We start from the raw sequence: 16294 nt of genomic DNA, 5'->3' as shown, positions 1-16294 counted from the left end.
TCCTAAATTAATCCGAACAGGTCCTAACCCAAATCCGAAACTTTCGAACAGATGGGGCAAAGGAGCCAATCAATTCCTACCGAGAGGAAAGAGCCAATCAGCAAGTTGACATGCCAATCTCGCCGCTGATTGGCTGAATGAGTTTCGTGATATTCCAGCTGTTTGTAACTCACTGGACATCTGCTATGCGGAGATTCAAGGTAAGCGTTATCACAATACAAATCCGTGACATCAGTGTTAACCTATTTGTTCAAACATTAATTCATGATTTGGAATAAAGATTATTCTGATCGTTCTACGCTTGCGTAGCAAGGCAAGCTAACTTAACGTGTCGCTAACTGATGCTTGTTAAGCCTTCGATTCATAACAAGTTTTTATTTTCTATATCTTTGCAAGAATTTCATTTCATCATTCAGTATTCCAAGTATCCATTCTCTATGTTATTTCAGTCATGACTGAGTGATTCTTTACTGAATGTATTTAAATCTTTTACTATTCCAGGTATTCATTAAATATCTAGTTTTTTCCCCCTTTCTTACTTTATATACAAACACAGTTTTTATAATTATACATCAAAAGCTATTTGCAATTTTTTGCAAGTAGGAACATATTTACTGCAGAAAACTATTAACCTGCCACATATTTCACCACTCAACATGTCTGCTTTTATATACTTGATGTGAGTCTTTATATATATATATACTGTATATGTGTGTGTGTGTGTGTGTGTATATAAAAATATAAAACTCCAATAAACTCCTTTCTACTGTTGCTATATTAACACATATTTAACCACATTGATTTGTTCCCCATTATTGTTCAGATATGACCAAAACAGGCAAATCCTCTGCTTATTGGAACGACATCTGCCACAGGTATGCCCAGGGCACCTTCCAGTTCAGTACAGGAAAAAGGCCTTGAAGCAGAAAATCGAAGGAGGTCCTGGAGCGGATTGATGCCTGTCCCCTGCAAAGGGGGAATAAGGTGGACCTGTTTGGCAGGCACATAGTGTGCACTTGTGGGTTCCATAAGGTAGGTATATGATATAGTATATCAAAGGCATGATAAGTCCCTGTATCATGTAATACACTATTTTATGCACCAACCCCTGATATATTCTCAGAATATATTCTCAGTACAGTTCTGCAGAGTAATTGGTGTAATTATTTAACATGAATAGTAAGACCTTCTTTTGTTCCTAATATTAATTTTCTCTCAGTCAACAGATAAGGTCTTGATTGAGTCAGGGCCTAAGGTAAAGGCAGGCGGCAGCTCAGAGGAGACCGGGACATCACAGGAAGTACATGGGGTGAAATGTTCTCTGTGTAGTGTGGTTGTGGAGGCAGAGAAGTTCTCCGAGCACCTCTCTGACCACCACGTTGAAGAGAGGTGTGACAGCTGTGGGGTCAGGGTCCAGGGTGCCGTCGGACTCCTCCAACACATTGAGTCGAGCCATTATGGGGCTCTATTGGCTCCACGTGTCAGCCCTTCAAAAAATCCCACACCATCTCCTTGCCCCTCACCATCTCCATGGCTGCCTCCACCTCCACAGCACTTGCCGTCTCCAATGCCAGTACCAGTGTCTCCATCCCCAGGGCCCACTCCATTCCCACACCACTCTCCAGCTCCAAAGCCCTCACCACCACCTCCACGGTGCTCTCCATCTCCACAGCCCACTCCATCCTCACATCCAGTACCCTCACTGCAGCCTACACCATCTCTGCCTCAGGCTATTACTGACTGGGAGAGCTTTCTTCCCAGTCAGTTCAAGAGAGTCCTCCAGCCAGCAGATTGTGTGTGGATTGCCAAGTGCCTCTATGAGCCCACAGGGCAGCTGAGGCAGAAGATCCAGGTGAACTGGTTTTATCCATCGATGCAGGCCAAGCCATGTCCTCCTGAGCCCGGGTGATACTTCCGACAGAGGATGTTCTTGTGGGCACCAATGAGGATGTGGGGCATTCCTCTTAAATGCCCACAGTGTGACCGGAAGATGCACCATTCAGGAATTTACCCGAAGGTCAGGGAGGTGATTGACATGGATAGCCGCTATAACCTTGTGGGTGGGGACTATCCACGCTGCAGTGCATGCAAGCTGCCAGTATGCCCATGGAGCCAGGACATCCTTTCACAACTGGATGTGGCACACATGACCATGTTTCCAGCGGTGCTGACCACTCAGCTAGCCCTGGACAGGAAATGTGTGACTTTCCTCAGGCCAAGGACCAGTGGTAACAGTTCCTCCTACTTCCAGTCAGCAGTAGAGGAAGCCCACAGTGAGGAGTGGGCACGACGCACCATCCAGTACCTCTCTGATTGTGAGCATCATTTGAGAAAGGTTACCCTGGTCCAATCTGCAACGGCACCTGCCTTTTCTGCACCCGCACCCTTCAGGCCACTTCCACTCGCCCAGTTGTTTGAGACTGTCCACTCCAACGATATCCTCAGCCATTTGGACGAGATGAAGGGGGTGATTACCTCCACCTATGGCCGAATCCTGAAGATGGATTCTACAAAGAAGGTACAATACATGAAGGTTTCAGCATGAGGTTTATTTTCAGCCAGAAAGAATTTCAACATGATGAAAAATGTTGTGTTATATACATTTGTGTTATATATATATTATAATGTACCATAACAAATCAAAGAAAATGTATAATTAAGCTTGTCAGAATGTCTTTATTTTTCCTTCTTTTTGTTTTTCAGATCACCAAAAAGCTGGCTGGTGGCATTGGGGACACGGCTGCATTGATGACCAACATTGGCAATGAGCTCGGCCAGGTTCTGAACAGTGTTCTGACAACAGCTGAAGGCGCAGGACTGGAGGAGCTGTGCCAGGGCGTCGTCAAACGCTACCAGAATGCTGGCGAGCCAGAGCCTGAGGTCATCTATGTTGACCGGGATTGCTGCAGTCAGTCAGGTGAGATTTTCAAATTACTACTTTATCAAATGTGCACTGCAATATATTTTATAAAAGTTAATAGTGGTGTAAAAAAGTTCCCCTTTCCCTATTGGTGATGGTAATTAATTAGTATTATTTTTACAGCCAGTGTATTAAAAATTGTAATAAATTATATTGACTGAAAAGTATGTTTGAAATTAAATCAAATGCATGTTTTTTATTTTTTCTCCTCCACAGGTGCATCTTCAGTGTTAAAACTTTTTGGGCCATGGAAGTCTATTGTAAGGCTAGATATCTTCCATTTTATGAGAAGATTCAACTGTGGCCTTACTACAGAGCACCACCCTCTCTATGGTACCTTTTGTTCAAAACTTTCCTCCTGTATCTTTGAGTGGGATCAGGAGGATGTGAAAGAACTTAAGGCTGCCAAGAGAGAGGAGTGGAAGTGCAGCCATGGTGGAAAGGCTCCCACTGAGGTTCAGCTCATGGCCAGCATCAGCCCAGGTGAACTCGCGAAGCACTGTAGGCGTGCCACTGGCGAAGCACACGCAGGGCTGAGGAGATCCGGGCCATGAATTCAGGGCTGCTGGAATCAGTGTGGGAGCTAACTGACACTACAGGGTTTCGCCTGGTTAACCCTGACAGCATGCACCATGTCTGGGAGATGCAACAAAAACACCTCGAGTGCATCCAGGACCCTCCACATGTAGAGTTGTACACAAAGACGGGGACACTCCAGAAGGGTGGCAAAGTCCTAAACGTGCTTAGGTGCGGCAGGGGGTCATCCTCGCTGGAGAGTTTTCACCGCCACCAGTGTGCCTTCATTCCTGGTAAATTCTGAATATTAAATTGCAGTATGTTTTGTAGATTTTTACGTTGAAAAGATCGCTATTGTGTCAACAACAGAACCCTGGGTGCTACCTGGATTTGGCTTGTTTTCATGGAATTTACTATCAGTCTCATTATTATGTGTTACTGTTCTATAACTGTGTCATTAAATTTGTATGTCCTCAGTTTAAAATAATTGCTGACTGAATCTGTGCATTTTAATTCTTAGGATGGAGATGCAATGCCATGCACACACAAATGTACATGTTAGAGGGGGCCTCGAGTTGGAACATGAGCCGGGCAAAAGAAGCTGTATCTGTGGTGGGGGCCTCAACCCTAAGGACATTTGTTGTCTGCACAATGTCTCATTTAAACAGCATGAGCCAACCGCTCCTTGGTCGGGCTTTGATGCCAGAATTTACCCCTCCAGGAAAACCCACTGGTAAGATATCTCACAGGAACCTGCTGAGCATTGGAGTATTTCTCTCTCTCCTGTGTTTGTTTGTTTGTGTGTGTGTGTGAGTGTGTGTGTCCTCTCCCCATTAAAAATGTGGTACAAATTATTGCAGGGGAGCGCTTTGCAGTGGAGTACTTGTTGGCCCAGTCCAATAGAGGCGACCAGTTGATTGCACACCACAATGACATGCCTGAAGTCCCCCCAGAGGAGCCCGAAGAGGATAGTGAAATTGACACGACTGTGTGCCATGCAGCTGACCTTAGGGCTGATGACTCTCCAGTAGCTGTCGTGCAGGTCCAGGTGACAAGTCAGGTGGGTGACACTGAACCCAAATCCCCAGATGAGGAGGTCACTGAGGAAGAGGAGGATGACACTGCAAGTCCTAGCACATCAAGCCAGGTAATATTGCTATCCTGTACTATTTTTTACTTTAAAAAAAAAAAATTATCTGGTACAGTGCAAAACGCCTATTGTCACCAATGTGTAAAGTTAAAATATATGCATGTACAATGCAAAATAATTATTACAACACCGTATATGTTTATTGGACTGTGTTTGGCATTTTTCTCAATTTCCAGAGTACACAGTGTGATTCCAGAGGTGTCTTGGGCTGGGAGGCAGTTGATGCCCTGGCAGCCTACTTGGTTGGCCTAAACCGAACGATCACTGCCTTGTCATCACAAGAGGAGGCCAACATAGTCCAGCTGTACATGGCTCTGCATGCCATGGACAAGGTACCATCAAAATATAGCCAGAGGGTTAAGAAGAAGGCTTTGACAGGACCTTGGAGAGCATCCAGGAAGCAAAGTGGCTCTGCTCCAGGACAGCAGGCAGCAGAGAGGTAATTTGACTATTTGGATCGTCACTAGTTTATAACCCAGTATACAGTTCAGATTATATCATCTTTCTTTTCCATAGATTGTTCATGACTCATGGGCAGGCAGCTCAGGACCCTGAAGTCCACAGGGTCTGTGAATGTGTTTGCCTAAGGCTTTTGAAAGAGTTTCAGCAAGCACGGAACAGGCCCAGGGACACACAAGGAAAAACTCTGCCAATTCCACAATCTATTGTGGTGGTATACAGCCACTTAAAACAGCTGATGGAGGACAGCAGAGAGGTTCTAGGACAGACTAACCTAGTTCTGGTCCCGATAAACACCACTACTGTCTCCTCGTGGTGAGTCTTGTTTTATGCGATACTTTTGCACAATCACAGTAGTATATCAAGATTGTACTTATAAAACCTTCTTGTACATGCTTTTAAAAATGATGCTACAGGAAGTAAAGACAATGGGCTTTTATTCACTTAAATTGCTAATTTAAGATGAAGAATGTTTCTCTTGCAGGCTACTAAAAAGACAGAAACGTGTAGACAGAGACATGCTTCTGCAGGGTACTGCACTGCCCAAACAAGTATATTTGGCAAAGGAGGCTCTTCCTGAAGTGCGCGAACTTCCAGCTGTTCCTGCACAGCATGGGCATGAGGCCATGGTATTTCAGGATTCAGCAAATCAGGAGGGAGAGGCCTTCATTCGTAAGCGTATCTCCAACAGGTGCCCAATGCCCACCCCTCCTCCTGGATCTTACTCTGCATTTCCCATATACCCAACAGCACCACACTTTGCATTCCCCCCTGGGTCCTACCCACCCTTTCCCAGCTACCAACCAGGTCTACCACTGCCTCATTCTACCCAATTCCATCCCCCTCCCCAATTCCAGCCCCCTCTCCAATTCCAGCCACCTTCCCAATTCCAGCCCCCTTCCCAATTCCAGCCCCCTTCCCAATTCCAGCCACCTCCCCAATTCCAGCCGCCTCCCCAATTCCAGCCCCCTCCCCAATTCCAGAAGCATAATACCTTGCCATCACAAACTTGTCCTACCACTCAGCCCAGGCAGCGCACATGGAGAAGGCAGAAAGCTGCCCAAGAGGATGAGGAGTGAGTGGCTAGAGGTGAACCACCATGGAAACGACTAGCAAAGGATATATATCACTATATCTGCAAGCAGTGTGGGCTGGCAAAAAATAAGACAACTGGCCACACTCAGCTGAAGGGCCGGTGGTATTGTCCAGCCTCAGGCCTCTCTGTTGCACAGTGGAGGGAGAATGTACAGGGAGTTCTTTGATTTTTTTTTCATTGGTGTATATAGTAATGTATATAGTTAGGTTTTTATATAGTTGCATATGTTGTGCTGTGTGTGTGTTGTGCTGTGAACATTTTGTTTTTAGTTGCTGTTTCCAGTGTTTCATTTGCAGTGTTTGTAAAAAAAAAGGAAAGACACAGCTCTTGTGGTGTAATAGTAACACATCCACCCTTTGGGTGGAAGATTCCAGGTGCAAGTCCTGGCAAGAGTTTGTGGTGTGTTTGTCAGATTATTATTATTATTATTAATTTTTTTATTAAAAATATAGTCAAAAACCAAAAACCATCAAACACTTTACTTAAATCCTTTGTGAGTGTTCATGAAGTTTGATGGATAATTTTTTTTCTTTTTCTTGCTTTCCCTCCTTTCTCCTTCTCTTTTCCCTTTCTTTTCCCCTTGTAGCAGTCCCTTTTGCCCTGTTTTTGGCCGAGAGGTTAAGGCGATGGACTTTAAATCCATTGGGGTCTCCCTGCGCAGGTTCGAACTCTGCCGACTACGGGAGGGATTTGCAGTATTGCTTTAGCTTTCTGTGACGGTAATTGTGCCTTCTATTGTCCTTCGCTCTCTGTGCCATAACTGCTTCTAGCTTTCATCCTTGTGACACCTGCGTCTCTTCTGGGCAGCTTGTTGTAAAACTGCTGCTTTATAAAAGGTGAGAAGCCAGTGTTCCACAAGAGCCTGGATAGCTCAGTCGGTAGAGCATCAGACTTTTAATTTGAGGGTCCAGGGTTCAATTCCCTGTTAGGGTGAAGGTCTGTCTGCTTTTGGTGGAGTCACCTTGCTATCACTACGGTCCATCTCTTCTTCTGAATCTGTACTGGAGCGGTGTTCCTTCCTGCTCCAGGGTATCAGTGCAACTCCCTTGTTTGGCACACCTGATTCTGATGGTCAGCTCGTTAGGAAAGCGCGCTCACAGAGTGAGTAGAATAAGACCTCCGAATTGTGCAGTGCTGTCGGTCCCCAGGCCCAGCACTGAAAAACCCCATTACATAGGATGAGACATGGCAGCCTGATTTCTCCTCAGTGGGACTGCTGTTTTACCCGCTTCCAGGGCTAGCTTACAATCTCGGCTTGCTAGGTTGCAAGTAGGTCAGGCAGCAATGTGACACACAACAGGGCAGAAGGTAATCTGCTTAATTCAAGTCCCTGTTTGGGCGAAGGTCAGTCTACTTTTTGGAGGGCTTAGCTTGCTATCACTACGGGTCCATCTCTTCTGCTGACTCTGTATTAGAGCGATGTTCCTTCCTTCTCCCGGGGATCAGTGCATCTCCCTTGTTCGGCACACATATTTCTGATGGTCAGCCCTTTAGGAAAGAGTGCTCACGGAGTGAGTAGAATAAGAAAGATCTCCCATTTGTGCAGTGCTGTCGGTCCCCAGGGCCAGTACTGAAAAACCCCATTACATAGGATGAGACATGGCAGCCTGATTTCTCCTCAGTGGGACTGCTGTTTTAGCCACTTCCAGGGCTAGCTTACAATCTCCGCTTGCTAGGTTGCAAGTAGGTCAGGCAGCAGTGTTACACACAACATGGCAGAAGGTGGTCTGCTTAATTCAAGTCCCTGTTTGGGCGAAGGTCAGTCTTCTTTTTGTAGGCCTCAGCTTGCTATCACTACGGTCCATCTCATCTGCTGACTCTGTACTAGAGCGATGTTCCTTCCTGCTCCCGGGGATCAGTGCATCTCCCTTGTTCGGCACACCTGATTCTGAGACTTCCCAATTGTGCAGTGTTGTCGGTCCCCAGGGCCAGGACTGAAAAACCCCATTACATAGGATGAGACATGGCAGCCTGATTTCTCCTCAGTGGGATCGCTGTTTTAGCCGCTTGCAGGGCTAGCTTGCAATCTCCGCTTGCTGACTGAGCTGGGTTGGTTGCAAGTAGGTCAGGCAGCAGTGTTGGACACAAACTGAGCAGAAGTTGGTCTACTCCCGTAGTCGTGGCCGAGTGGTTAAGGTGATGCACTTGAAATCCATTGGGGTCTCCCTGTGCAGGTTCGAATCCTGCTGACTACGCTTTTTGCTGAAGGCCATGAGGCAAAGCATCCATGCATTTTTCACGGTCCTCGCACTTATTTGCGAAATGTCCAGTCCTCTCATGGATGGACAAACACACCGCTGCTGCTTCTTGTATCTGGGCTCCAGGGGTTGTCTTGGGTGAGCCAGTGGCACGCCGTGATCATATATTGGTTAGTACTCTGCGTTGTTTCCGCAGCAACCCTGGTTCGAATCCGAGTCATGGCAAACCTTTGCCGTTGAGTATACGGGAAGGTTGAAATTTTTTTACCACATCATCTTTCTGCGTGATTTTGTTTCTGAAGCTTGGCCTGTGCAGGGCGCCATCAGACAAGGGGGCTTGCTTTCTAACATTAGGCGTAGTCGTGGCTGAGAGGTTAAGGCGATGGACTTGAAATTCATTGGGGTCTCCCTGCATAGGTTCGAACTCTTCACATTTCCGGAAGGATTTGCAGTATTGCTTTAGCTTTCTGTGACTGTAATTGTGCCATCTATGGTCCTTCGCTCTCTGTGCCATAACTGCTTCTAGCTTTCATCCTCGTGACACCTGCGTCTCTTCTGGCCAGCTTGTTGTAAAATTGCTGCTTTATAAAAGGTGAGAAGCCAGTGCTCCACAGGAGCCCGGATAGCTCAGTCGGTAGAGCATCAGACTTTTAATCTGAGGGTCCAGGGTTCAAATCCCTGTTCGGGTGAAGGTCTGTCTGCTTTTGGCGGAGTCACCTTGCTATCACTACGGTCCATCTCTTCTGCTGACTCTGTACTAGAGCGATGTTCCTTTCTGCTCCCGGGGATCAGTGCATCTCCCTTGTTCGGCACACCTGATTCTGATGGTCAGCCCTTTAGGAAAGAGTGCTCACAGAGTGAGTAGAATAAGACAGACTTCCCAATTGTGCAGTGCTGTCGGTCCCCAGGGCCAGTACTGAAAAACCCCATTACATAGGGTGAGACATGGCAGCCTGATTTCTCCTCAGTGGGACCGCTGTTTTACCCGCTTGCAGGGCTAGCTTGCAATCTCCGCTTGCTGACTGAGCTGGGTTGGTTGCAAGTAGGTCAGGCAGCAGTGTTGGACACAAACTGAGCAGTAATTGGTCTACTCCCGTAGTCGTGGCCGAGTGGTTAAGGCGATGGACTTGAAATCCATTGGGGTCTCCCTGCGTAGGTTCGAATCCTGCCGACTACGCTGTTTGCTGAAGGCCATGAGGCAAAGCATCCATGCATTTTTCACGGTCCTCGCACTTATTTGCGAAATGTCCAGTCCCTCTTCGATGGACAAACACGCCGCTGCTGCTTCTTGTATCCGGGCTCCAGGGGTTGTCTTGGGTGAGCCAGTGGCACGCCGTGATCGTATAGTGGTCAGTACTCTGCGTTGTGGCTGCAGCAACCCTGGTTTGAATCCAGGTCACGGCAACCCTTTGCCGTTGAGTATACAGGAAGGTTGAAAATTTTTTACCACCTCATCTTCCTGCGTGATTTTGTTTCTGAAGCTTGGCCTGTGCAGGGCGCCATCAGACAAGGGGGCTTGCTTTCTAACATTAGGCGTAGTCGTGGCCGAGAGGTTAAGGCGATGCACTTGAAATCCATTGGGGTCTCCCTGCGCAGGTTTGAACTCTGCCGACTACGGGAGGGATTTGCAGTATTGTTTTAGCTTTCTGTGACGGTAATTGTGCCATCTATGGTCCTTCGCTCTCTGTGCCATAACTGCTTCTAGCTTTCATCCTCGTGACACCTGCGTCTCTTCTGGGCAGCTTGTTGTAAAATTGCTGCTTTATAAAAGGTGAGAAGCCAGTGCTCCACAAGAGCCCGGATAGCTCAGTCGGTAGAGCATCAGACTTTTAATCTGAGGGTCCAGGGTTCAAGTCCCTGTTCAGGCGAAGGTCTGTCTGCTTTTGGCGGAGTCACCTTGCTATCACTATGGTCTATCTCTTCTTCTGAATCTGTACTGGAGCGGTGTTCCTTCCTGCTCCAGGGTATCAGTGCACCTCCTTTGTTTGGCACACCTGATTCTGATGGTCAGCTCGTTAGGAAAGCGCGCTCACAGAGTGAGTAGAATAAGACAGACCTCCGAATTGTGCAGTGCTGTCGGTCTCCAGGCCCAGCACTGAAAAACCCCATTACATAGGATGAGACATGGCAGCCTGATTTCTCCTCAGGTGGACTGCTGTTTTACCCGCTTCCAGGGCTAGGTCACAATCTCGGCTTGCTAGGTTGCAAGTAGGTCAGGCAGCAATGTGACACACAACAGGGCAGAAGGTGGTCTGCTTAATTCAAGTCCCTGTTTGGGCAAAGGTCAGTCTACTTTTTGGAGGCCTCAGCTTGCTATCACTACGGGTCCATCTCTTCTGCTGACTCTGTATTAGAGCGATGTTCCTTCCTTCTCCCGGGGATCAGTGCATCTCCCTTGTTCGGCACACATGATTCTGATGGTCAGCCCTTTAGGAAAGAGTGCTCACGGAGTGAGTAGAATAAGACAGACCTCCCATTTGTGCAGTGCTGTCGGTCCCCAGGGCCAGTACTGAAAAACCCCATTACATAGGATGAGACATGGCAGCCTGATTTCTCCTCAGTGGGACTGCTGTTTTTCCCGCTTCCAGGGCTAGCTTACAATCTCGGCTTGCTAGGTTGCAAGTAGGTCAGGCAGCAGTGTTACACACAACATGGCAGAAGGTGGTCTGCTTAATTCAAGTCCCTGTTTAGGCGAAGGTCAGTCTTCTTATTGTAGGCCTCAGCTTGCTATCACTACGGGTCCATCTTTTCTGCTGACTCTGTACTAGAGCGATGTTCCTTCCTGCTCCCGGGGATCAGTGCATCTCCCTTGTTCGGCAAACTGATTCTGATGGTCAGCCCTTTAGGAAAGAGTGCTCACAGAGTGAGTAGAATAAGACAGACTTCCCAATTGTGCAGTGCTGTCGGTCCCCAGGGCCAGTACTGAAAAACCTCATTATATAGGATGAGACATGGCAGCCTGATTTCTCCTCAGTGGGAGCGCTGTTTTACCCGCTTGCAGGGCTAGCTTGCAATCTCCGCTTGCTGACTGAGCTGGGTTGGTTGCAAGTAGGTCAGGCAGCAGTGTTGGACACAAACTGAGCAGAAATTGGTCTACTCCCGTAGTTGTGGCCGAGTGGTTAAGGCGATGGACTAGAAATCCATTGGGGTCTCCCTGCGCAGGTTCGAATCCTGCCGACTACGCTGTTTGCTGAAGGCCATGAGGCAAAGCATCCATGCATTTTTCACGGTCCTCGCACTTATTTGCGAAATGTCCAGTCCCTCTTCGATGGACAAACACGCCGCTGCTGCTTCTTGTATCCGGGCTCCAGGGGTTGTCTTGGGTGAGCCAGTAGCACGCCGTGATCGTATAGTGGTTAGTTCTCTGCGTTGTGGCCGCAACAACCCTGGTTCGAATCCGGGTCACGGCAACCCTTTGCCGTTGAGTATACGGGAAGGTTGAAAATATTTTACCACCTCATCTTTCTGCGTGATTTTGTTTCTGAAGCTTGGCCTGTGCAGGGCGCCATCAGACAAGGGGGCTTGCTTTCTAACATTAGGCGTAGTCGTGGCCGAGAGGTTAAGGCGATGGACTTGAAATCCATTGGGGTCTCCCTGCGCAGGTTCGAACTCTTCCCATTTCCGGAAGGATTTGCAGTATTGATTTAGCTTTCTGTGACGGTAATTGTGTTCCCCAGGCCCAGCACTGAAAAACCCCATTACATAGGATGAGACATGGCAGCCTGATTTCTCCTCAGTGGGACTGCTGTTTTACCCGCTTCCAGGGCTAGCTTACAATCTCGGCTTGCTAGGTTGCAAGTAGGTCAGGCAGCAATGTGACACAAAACAGGGCAGAAGGTGGTCTGCTTAATTCAAGTCCCTGTTTGGGCGAAGGTCAGTCTTCTTTTTGTAGGCCTCAGCTTGCTATCACTACGGTCCATCTCTTCTGCTGACTCTGTACTAGAGCGATGTTCCTTCCTGCTCCCGGGGATCAGTGCATCTCCCTTGTTCGGCACACCTGATTCTGATGGTCAGCCCTTTAGGAAAGAGTGCTCACAGAGGGAGTAGAATAAGACAGACTTCCCAATTGTGCAGTGCTGTCGGTCCCCAGGGTCAGTACTGAAAAACCCCATTACATAGGATGAGACATGGCAGGCTGATTTCTCCTCAGTGGGAACGCTGTTTTACCCGCTTGCAGGGCTAGCTTGCAATCTCCGCTTGCTGACTGAGCTGGGTTGGTTGCATGTAGGTCAGGCAGCAATGTTGGACACAAACTGAGCAGAAATTTGTCTTCTCCCGTAGTCGTGGCCGAGTGGTTAAGGCGATGGACTTGAAATCCATTGGGGTCTCCCCGTGCAGGTTCGAATCCTGCCGACTACGCTGTTTGCTGAAGGCCATGAGGCAAAGCATTTTTCACGGTCCTCGCACTTATTTGCGAAATGTCCAGACCCTCTTCGATGGACAAACACGCCGCTGCTGCTTCTTGTATCCGGGCTCCAGGGGTTGTCTTGGGAGAGCCAGTGGCACGCCGTGATCGTATAGTGGTTAGTACTCTGCGATGTGGCCGCAGCATCCCCGGTTCGAATCAGGGTCACGGCAACCCTTTGCCGTTGAGTATACTGGAAGGTTGAAAAATTTTTACCACCTCATCTTTCTGCGTGATTTTGTTTCTGAAGCTTGGCCTGTGCAGGGCGCCATCAGACAAGGGGGCTTGCTTTCTAACATTAGGCGTAGTCGTGGCCGAGAGGTTAAGGCGATGGACTTGAAATCCATTGGGGTCTCCCTGCGCAGGTTCGAACTCTGCCGACTACGGGAGGGATTTGCAGTATTGCTTTAGCTTTCTGTGACTGTAATTGTGCCATCTATGTTCCTTCGCTCTCTGTGCCATAACTATTTCTAGCTTTCATCCTTGTGACACCTGCGTCTCTTCTGGGCAGCTTGTTGTAAAACTGCTGCTTTATAAAAGGTGAGAAGCCAGTGCTCCACAAGAGGCTGGATAGCTCAGTCGGTAGAGCATTAGACTTTTAATTTGAGGGTCCAGGGTTCAAGTCCCTGTTAGGGTGAAGGTCTGTCTGCTTTTGGCGGAGTCACCTTGCTATCACTACGGGTCCATCTCTTCTGCTGACTCTGTATTAGAGCGATGTTCCTTCCTTCTCCCGGGGATCAGTGCATCTCCCTTGTTCGGCACACATGATTCTGATGGTCAGCCCTTTAGGAAAGAGTGCTCACAAAGTGAGTAGAATAATACAGACTTCCCAATTGTGCAGTGCTGTCGGTCCCCAGGGCCAGTACTGAAAAAACCCATTACATAGGATGAGACATGGCAGCCTGATTTCTCCTCAGTGGGACAGCTGTTTTACCCGCTTGCAGGGCTAGCTTGCAATCTCCGCTTGCTGACTGAGCTAGGTTGGTTGCAAGTAGGTCAGGCAGCAGTGTTGGACACAAACTGAGCAGAAATTGGTCTACTCTCGTAGTCGTGGCCGAGTGGTTAAGGCGATGGACTAGAAATCCATTGGGGTCTCCCCACGCAGGTTCGAATCCTGCCAACTACCCTGTTTGCTGAAGGCCATGAGGCAAAGCATCCATGCATTTTTCATGGTCCTCGCACTTATTTGCGAAATGTCCAGTCCCTCTTCGATGGACAAACACGCCGCTGCTGCTTCTTGTATCCGGGCTCCAGGGGTTCACTTGGCTGAGCCAGTGGCACGCCGTGATCGTATAGTGGTTAGTACTCTGCGTTGTGGCCGCAGCAACCCCGGTTCGAATCATGGGCACGGCAACCCTTTGCCGTTGAGTATACTGGAAGGTTGAAAATTTTCTACCACCTCATCTTTCTGCGTGATTTTGTTTCTGAAGCTTGGCCTGTGCAGGGCGCCATCAGACAAGGGGGCTTGCTTTCTAACATTAGGCCCTTTAGGAAAGAGTGCTCACGGAGTGAGTAGAATAAGAAAGACCTCCCATTTGTGCAGTGCTGTCGGTCCCCAGGGCCAGTACTGAAAAACCCCATTACATAGGATGAGACATGGCAGCCTGATTTCTCCTCAGTGGGACTGCTGTTTTAGCCGCTTCCAGGGCTAGCTTACAATCTCCGCTTGCTAGGTTGCATGTAGGTCAGGCAGCAGTGTTACACACAACATGGCAGAAGGTGGTCTGCTTAAATCAAGTTCTTGTTTGGGCGAAGGTCAGTCTTCTTTTTGTAGGCCTCAGCTTGCTATCACTACGGTCCATCTCATCTGCTGACTCTGTACTAGAGCGATGTTCCTTCCTGCTCCCGGGGATCAGTGCATCTCCCTTGTTCGGCAAACTGATTCTGATGGTCAGCCCTTTAGGAAAGAGTGCTCACAGAGTGAGTAGAATAATCAGACTTCCCAATTGTGCAGTGCTGTCGGTCCCCAGGGCCAGTACTGAAAAACCTCATTACATAGGATGAGACATGGCAGCCTGATTTCTCCTCAGTGGGAACGCTGTTTTACCCGCTTGCAGGGCTAGCTTGCAATCTCCGCTTGCTGACTGAGCTGGGTTGGTTGCGAGTAGGTCAGGCAGCAGTGTTGGACACAAACTGAGCAGAAATCGGTCTACTCCCGTAGTCGTGGTCGAGTGGTTAAGGCGATGGACTAGAAATCCATTGGGGTCTCCCTGTGCAGGTTCGAATCCTGCTGACTATGCTGTTTGCCATGAGGCAAATCATCCATACATTTTTCACGGTCCTCGCACTTATTTGCGAAATGTCCAGTCCCTCTTCGATGGACAAACACGCCGCTGCTGCTTCTTGTATCCAGGCTCCAGGGGTTGTCTTGGGTGAGCCAGTAGCACGCCGTGATCGTATAGTGGTGAGTACTCTGCGTTGTGGCCGCAACAACCCTGGTTCGAATCCGGGTCATTGCAACCCTTTGCCGTTGAGTATACGGGAAGGTTGAAAATTTTTCACCACCTCATCTTTCTGCGTGATTTTGTTTCTGAAGCTTGGCCCTGCTGACTACGGGAGGGCTATGCAGTATTGCTTTAGCTCTCTGTGACGATAATTGTGCTTTCTATGGTCCTTCGCTCTCTGTGCCATAACTGCTTCTAGCTTTCATCCTCGTGACACCTGCGTCTCTTCTGGGCAGCTTGTTGTAAAACTCCTGCTTTATAAAAGGTGAGAAACCATTGCTCCACAAGAGCCTGGATAGCTCAGTCAGTAGAGCATCAGACTTTTATTCTGAGGGTCCAGGGTTCAAGTCCCTGTTTGGGCGAAGTTCTGTCTGCTTTTGGCGGAGTCACCTTGCTATCACTACGGTCCATCTCTTCTTCTGAATCTGTACTGGAGCGGTGTTCCTTCCTGCTCCAGGGTATCAGTGCACCTCCCTTGTTTGGCACACCTGATTCTGATGGTCAGCTCGTTAGGAAAGCGCGCTCACAGAGTGAGTAGAATAAGACAGACCTCCGAATTGTGCAGTGCTGTCGGTCCCCAGGCCCAGCACTGAAAAACCCCATTACATAGGATGAGACATGGCAGCCTGATTTCTCCTCAGTGGGACTGCTGTTTTAGCCGCTTCCAGGGCTAGCTTACAATCTCGGCTTGCTAGGTTGCAAGTAGGTCAGGCAGCAATGTGACACACAACAGGGCAGAAGGTGGTCTGCTTAATTCAAGTCCCTGTTTGGGCGAAGGTCAGTCTACTTTTTGGAGGCCTCAGCTTGCTATCACTACGGGTCCATCTCTTCTGCTGACTCTGTATTAGAGCGATTTTCCTTCCTTCTCCAGGGGGTCAGTACATCTCCCTTGTTCGGCACACATGATTCTGATGGTCAGCCCTTTAGGAAAGAGTGCTCACGGAGTGAGTAGAATAAGACAGACCTCCCATTTGTGCAGTGCTGTCGGTCCCCAGGGCCAGTACTGAAAAACCCCATTACATAGGATGAGACATGGCAGCCTGATTTCTCCTCAGTGGGACTGCTGTTTTAGCCACTTCCAGGGCTAGCTTACAATCTCCTCTTGC

General features: G+C 48.4%; 7 non-coding genes across 7 annotated transcripts; all 7 read left to right on the top strand.

Moving 5' to 3' along the window:
• Positions 1-8955: 8955 nt before the first annotated feature.
• trnak-uuu (transfer RNA lysine (anticodon UUU)) lies at positions 8956-9028 on the top strand. The gene has a single exon. It is a non-coding gene; the product is annotated as a tRNA-Lys (tRNA).
• A 406-nt stretch (positions 9029-9434) lies between these two features.
• trnas-uga (transfer RNA serine (anticodon UGA)) lies at positions 9435-9516 on the top strand. Its single transcript has one exon. It is a non-coding gene; the product is annotated as a tRNA-Ser (tRNA).
• A 618-nt stretch (positions 9517-10134) lies between these two features.
• trnak-uuu (transfer RNA lysine (anticodon UUU)) lies at positions 10135-10207 on the top strand. Its single transcript has one exon. It is a non-coding gene; the product is annotated as a tRNA-Lys (tRNA).
• Positions 10208-11440: 1233 nt separating this feature from the next.
• On the top strand, positions 11441-11522 carry trnas-aga (transfer RNA serine (anticodon AGA)). The gene has a single exon. It is a non-coding gene; the product is annotated as a tRNA-Ser (tRNA).
• A 1094-nt stretch (positions 11523-12616) lies between these two features.
• trnas-uga (transfer RNA serine (anticodon UGA)) lies at positions 12617-12698 on the top strand. Its single transcript has one exon. It is a non-coding gene; the product is annotated as a tRNA-Ser (tRNA).
• Positions 12699-13048: 350 nt separating this feature from the next.
• trnas-uga (transfer RNA serine (anticodon UGA)) lies at positions 13049-13130 on the top strand. Its single transcript has one exon. It is a non-coding gene; the product is annotated as a tRNA-Ser (tRNA).
• A 658-nt stretch (positions 13131-13788) lies between these two features.
• On the top strand, positions 13789-13870 carry trnas-aga (transfer RNA serine (anticodon AGA)). The gene has a single exon. It is a non-coding gene; the product is annotated as a tRNA-Ser (tRNA).
• The last annotated feature ends 2424 nt before the right edge of the window (positions 13871-16294 follow it).

Source organism: Carassius carassius, chromosome 18 (assembly GCF_963082965.1).
Source record: "Carassius carassius chromosome 18, fCarCar2.1, whole genome shotgun sequence".
Lineage (NCBI taxonomy): Eukaryota > Metazoa > Chordata > Actinopteri > Cypriniformes > Cyprinidae > Carassius > Carassius carassius.
Note: the sequence above shows the minus strand (reverse complement) of the source record. Positions and strands in the feature narration are given on the sequence as shown.